The following is a 6,088-nucleotide window of genomic DNA, read 5'->3' as shown; positions in this document are numbered from 1 at the left end:
GTGTGAAAGCAGTCTGGACAAATTGTTTTGAAAACAGTGAAAGATCTTAGCTGACTTAGTCTATATTCTATCAAAATTCAGTGTGCATGAAATCTCAAGCTGCTCAGAGACAGCAGTGTGAAGAGATTTGGGATTTTTTCATCGTGAGTTTACTTTGTTCTTGTCTTGATGCTGAAAACAAACTTCCCACACCTCAAAACAAAATAAAAAAATTAGATGCAAGGCAGTTGTCTGGCATGTGTTTGGATGGCAAAGTTCTTGCAGCACAGAATAATGGAAAATAGGGGTTTACAATGGAAACAATAGAGTAACCATTCCTGCCTTCAGGATAAGGCTTCAGTAACATGAAAATAATAACCAATAATCACTAGTATAGCTTCAGCAGTTTGAACCTGCATTTTCCAGGTATCAAGGGCCCTACAATACTTCTGCGACCAAGAGAAAAATTATTCTCAAGCTTACTCAGTAGGTAATGCTGAGACACTGGTTTGTGCAGAGTCACTGAAACTCTTGGCAGATTTGGGGAAATGAAACTGGGTGGTAAAATATTGGACCCACTGGTGGCAGTGTGAGTTCTGCCATCTGCTTCGGTAGTGCCAAGATTTCATTTCCATACATACAGTGTAAAGTATCTTACATAATCCATCTTATTTAATATGGAGTTTATTTAAAATATTCTAGAACCTTATGACTAATGCATTAATTAAAGGTAATTTCTCAAAGTCCTGACTCTGTTGAAGTCATAAATGAGGCTCTTACTAACTTTAATAGAGACAGAAATTAATCAGACAGATTCTACTAAAATCACAGTTGTGCAAACTTAAAATGGAACAGTCCAACACTTTGCTTCAAAGAAAAAAGTTCCTAGTGCATGCGAAGGAGGAGGTTGAGAGTGGTCAGTGGGTGATGGAGCTGGGCTTTTGACCATTGAGAGATCCTCACTTGTCCAACACTAGAGGCAAGAGACCCACAAAGCCACACTGAGCCCTTCTGGCACCAAGCCCATGGGTGAATGAAGAGACACTTTTGTAACCACGAGAGCATTTCTGCAAACACTCAGCAATAGATTTATAATCTTCCAGGCTGGCGTTTTCCAAACTGACAGACCAATGCATGTATCAGAGTGCAAACAGAATGTGCCAGAAAGATTAGTAGACAGATTTATTTTTCAAAGGGCATGATATAATTTAAGGCAATTATATATGGGTGAGGGAAGTGTTGCAAATGCAAAACCTCAAAGGACATAGAACACCTGGCCAGGAGTGGAGCTTCCACTAGTGCTGAAGTGAAGCACGTGCAAAGCAAGAGCATACACAGCATGATGCATCCTCACTGCTGTTCACTGAGCTGAGCTCACAAGGCAGGAAAGAAAGATCCATAGCCTCAAACATAATCCTAAACTGATAAATCTAATATATTTACTTTCTATGATGCTGGTGTGGTACAAATGAAGAAGATGAGTTCAATGTATTTGGCCCAAGACACAAATATCTTCTGGCCTAGGGAAATTACACCAGATCACAGAATCATCAAGGCTGGAAGGGATCTCAAGGATCATCTAGTTCCAACCCCCCTGCCATTGGCATGTAGACAGGATGTATACAGGAAGGATATTATCAGTAAACTAAATGATGATAAAAAGTGATGCCTGGACTCTCTGTCCTGTTTCTTTTTTTTGTGAGAGCGGCCAAGCTTAGACTGAACAAATTATGAACAAATTAAGAGTGAGGACATTACATTCCTCCCAGTGGCAGCAAAGAAGGACATGGTTCAGTCCTGGTTCTCTTGAGGCACAACCCTAATGCTTCAGGATTTTTATGTTCTGACACAATGGGTTAAGATGAGCACAGCCCCATGAGCAGGCTTGCACAGCCTTTGGTGGGAGGCCACAGGGGTAGTTACCTACATGTTTTGGAAACTCTTTTGACGGCTGCCGTGTGGCCAGCCCAGGGCCAGAACACCAGTGTGTCTCTGGAGACAAGCTCAAGCATCAGCTCACAGCATTCTAAGCCCTACCTGCAGGAGCCTACACGCTGTCTAACATGCCCTCTACCCAGCATCTGGGAACACACTGCATGGGGTTTCTTTTTCTGAGTGCACCATTTAGATAGATTAGGCATATCCAAAATGATCTAATTCACTGTGAGTTCACACTTACCAACAGAAATGTCCCCAGTGCATACGTGTCAGATGCAGAGAGCCTTGGTCTGACCTTGAGCCTCAGGCTTTTTAGGTAAAGGAGATCCAACACTGAACAAGCTATCCTGCAGATCCATTAATGGAGAAAGAGGTGAAGCAGAAAGATCTTCACTATTAAAACACTCTGTGAAGAGAAGAGGACAGTGTCTTTTAGATCCTGCTCCTTTCTGAGGAGCAAATTACTTTAAATGGAACAGTTTAAAGCAAGTGGAAAGTTCTCTTGTACCTCCAAAGCTTGCTCCTTCTCATACCAGCATAGCAGAACTGGGGCAGGTGAAAAGTCAATTGTATTGCAGTTCATAGAGCAAAAATCATGTTGCCTGTACTTAGGGGTGGCACCAGGGAAGTAAGTCAACCCTAGGTATGCTTTTGGACATCCTGCCTGGAGCAGAGTGATGCCACCTAGCTCTGTAAGTGTGTTGTAGAAGATGGTGAGTTGACTGGGTCTGGTCCCAGGGTCAGCAATGGTCTTATGTCCTTGTTCAGTTCCTTCCATCTTATAGCCTTGTGGAGTCCTGTATTTCTGCCTCCAACAGCATGCCCAGTGAGTGGGCCGCAGACCCATGTGTTCTTTGTCTCTTCCAAACCTGCCAAATGGAAGTGGTGATTCAGTTTGAGATCTACTACTGCAAATTAGTAGGTAGAGAAGAGGTATTTATTACTACTGTTACTGCCCTGGCAAGTGCTGTATCCAAATCTAAATGCATTTCTTCAGGATCTGGAGTTCTATGGATCTAGAAGATTTCACAGAATTCCATTTTGGGTGAAATAAAAGATAACCACAGTGAAGTATTTGGGTATCTGCACCTGCTTGAGACGACTTAAGTTGTTCTTATTTAACCTATTACTGTACTCTGCCTCATAAAGCATTCCAAGAAAATCCTCTTAGCTATCAAACCAAAGCAATTTAAAAAAAAAAATCAGTGTAAATATAGTTGGGGGTTGACCACTTGAGATGCTGCTGGCCAGCATTTTAAGGCTTAAACCATAAGGCTCTTACACCCTGGGGCTGGCTACATACCTTGGTTCTCTTTCAGAGCCTTTTCAGCAAATGTCACCAAACTCAGTAATATTACATGAGAACTAGAGTCAAATTTTATCTCTACTCCTGGTCTGAGATTTGCTGATCAGGCATTGAACCAAGAGGTTTTATATACAGGTCACTAAATTTGATCAACAGCTGGTCTTTAAAGGAGCAGATCAAGACATGCACAACACAATAATCAAGACCAGATGTTTGTCTAAAAGACAATCTCCAGCTCAAGCAGGAATTAATTAAGCAGAGTCTCATAAGCTCTGCTACAAGGAAAACAGATGGAAAGATTACAACAGCACCTCTGCTTCTTTTATTAAATATATAGATATAACAAACAATTTAAAACTACTGACCATATTTTGGCTACAACTAGTTCAATGAAAAAACCCTTGCTTTTGGGTGCATCAGTTAAAGATTTATTTGGGCAGTGCTGGAAAACTGCCAAACCTCTAAGCTACTTTCACCAGGCAGCGGCTCCAAACCAAACTCTCGCTGGTCAGAGGGGTGGCAGAGCCAGGAAATCCTTTGTTTTGGGATCCACAGGACCACTTGCTTTTAGAAGTTGCCCCTCAGAGGTGAGCAACATTTCTTCTAGAGTAATTGTCCCCATGTATATTGTATCCTTAGGGTAGAAACTCCACCCCTGCACTTCTTTCAACAGGTCAGCTTAAATACATAAATATATCAAAAGCCTAGAGGGGCAAAATGTTCTGCAAGAATCCTGCCAGAGAAAAAGGACTGGTTTGGAGCCTTACCCTGCACCTTTATTTTTGCTTCAGTTGTTGTCTGTGAAGTCCCCAACAATGGAAGAAAGAAACCTGAAAACCTAACCTAAGAAGAAAAGAACCTTGACTCCTGTCAAAACCTGCACTCCTGCAGAGGTCTCAGATTGCTCAATTTCTAGCAGAAACTAAAATGAAGTGAGTTTGTCAGCAGATACAAGGCAACTGCAAATGGAAAAGTCATCCTGGGAGAGGTACTTCCCATTCATATCAACTGAGAAAGAGTTTCAACTTAACAAATATATTTTAAGGTGTGACAGGAAAATCTGAGTGGAAAACATGTAGAAGTTTATCAAAGACTAAACATGCCACAGGTAACTTTCAGTCTTTGTTGACTTTGTACATTTCCCTTTCCCCAGTATTTGTACAATTATAATTTGAGCAGCTTGTTCAATCCCTGATTGTACAGACTGAGATAAAACACTAAAAGAGGGTTTAATCCCTGTTAAGAATTAAACCCACATTTTTCTCTGAATTAGCCATTCCATGTCTGAATTAGCCCTGCTTGCAGTGAAGGTTCAACCCCAACACCAAACCAACAGATTCATCTTCAGCCTGAGACACCAAGTTGCTGAGCAACAGATTTCAAAGCAATTCAGTTCAGCTTCCCTGACACTTCAGGTACTGAACAAGCAAAGTTATGGATGTCAACCCTGTTTTCTCCAAACAAGGCAGAGGGAGAGACTGTGGAATAAACACATCTGTTTCTTTTCCACTCCTATTGATCTGATAACATTTTGGATGTTTGGCAAAAGCTTTGTCAAACATGGCTGAATATCCCATTTCATAGTAAGTTTGAGGCAAGGAGGCTTCAAGCAGATGATTGCAACTTTGGAGTATCTTTGGGCACTCTGTACATTCCTGTGGATACAGGTGTTTTCCTGAGCAGCAGTGGCAAAAATTATATTGGTCTGAGTTTTCTGCTGCTAGTCTTGCTACAGACACCTGAGCTGTTTGGCAGGGTATGGAGTGACACTGAAGGCATTGTATTTCCTAGCTGAACTATCTTTTTTTTCTTTTCTTTTTTTCACCCCTAGGAAAATTAATCTTTGGTGCAGCATCTGCTTCTTAACACAGCAGCATCTTGTTTTCCTGCCAACACGTCATGAAATATAGACATTTTAATCACAGGAATAGCTTTTCTGCTGTTAGTGACTCATCAGAGTTCAGAACCAAGGCCCTCAGTTCAGCTGAAACACAGGGCAGGCAATCTGAGAAACTCAGTTACAGACACACTTGATTACAGGGGCATGTTGGAACCTTACTACATCTGACACACAATCTCAACCAGCATTGAACTTTAGTGTAGAATAAAAGCACAAATAAAAAATGGAATTGCTAAAACTAATTGAAAGAAGAGAGGGAAAATATTAAAATGGTCTCAGAGGCCAGCACCCTCCACTCCAGACACATCTAGGCCCAGGGTGGGGGCCAGATGTTCCACTGCAGGACCTGCTTGGCTGGTTCTGTTTGCAGAGGTGGGGTGAGAGGAGCAGACCATATTCTTTAGGGTCAGCTGCCTACATGTGTGCACTCAACTGCTTGGAGATGTACATAGGGCAGGGGCAGTGGCTGCAGGATCAGAGCATCGAGGGTACAGCGCAGCCCACTTTCATGGCTTCTATATAGAAAGGCCATGCAGGGTACAGGTAAGGCTGAGACTGTGTCATGCCAAGTCAAAAGCGAGATGTGGTCTGAGTGTGGATTAGGTGAGACTTCACCTGCAGGCTTGGGACAGGTACAAGTAAGGCTGAGACTATGTCATGCCAAGTCAAAAGCGAGATGTGGTCTAAGTGCGGATTAGGTGAGACTTCACCTGCAGGCTTGGGACAGGAAGGAAGGGAAAGGCGTGAAGGAGGTCAGGGGGACGCAGGGGTGGTTCGGTGGGGTGAGGGCGGGAGGGCTGCTGCTGGCGCTAGCTGGTGGCTGGCTGGGTCTGACAGTGCGGCCGCTGCTGCCGCCGGTGCCCATGGCCCCGGCGTTGGCTGCTGGCGGCTGCAGGACTACGAGTCCCAGCGTGCCCGGCAGGACAGGGGCCGCGATGCGCAGCCGCCGCGCCGGGCACCCACCT

This window comes from Dryobates pubescens, chromosome 17 (assembly GCF_014839835.1).
Source record: "Dryobates pubescens isolate bDryPub1 chromosome 17, bDryPub1.pri, whole genome shotgun sequence".
NCBI classification, from domain to species: domain Eukaryota; kingdom Metazoa; phylum Chordata; class Aves; order Piciformes; family Picidae; genus Dryobates; species Dryobates pubescens.
Note: the sequence above shows the minus strand (reverse complement) of the source record.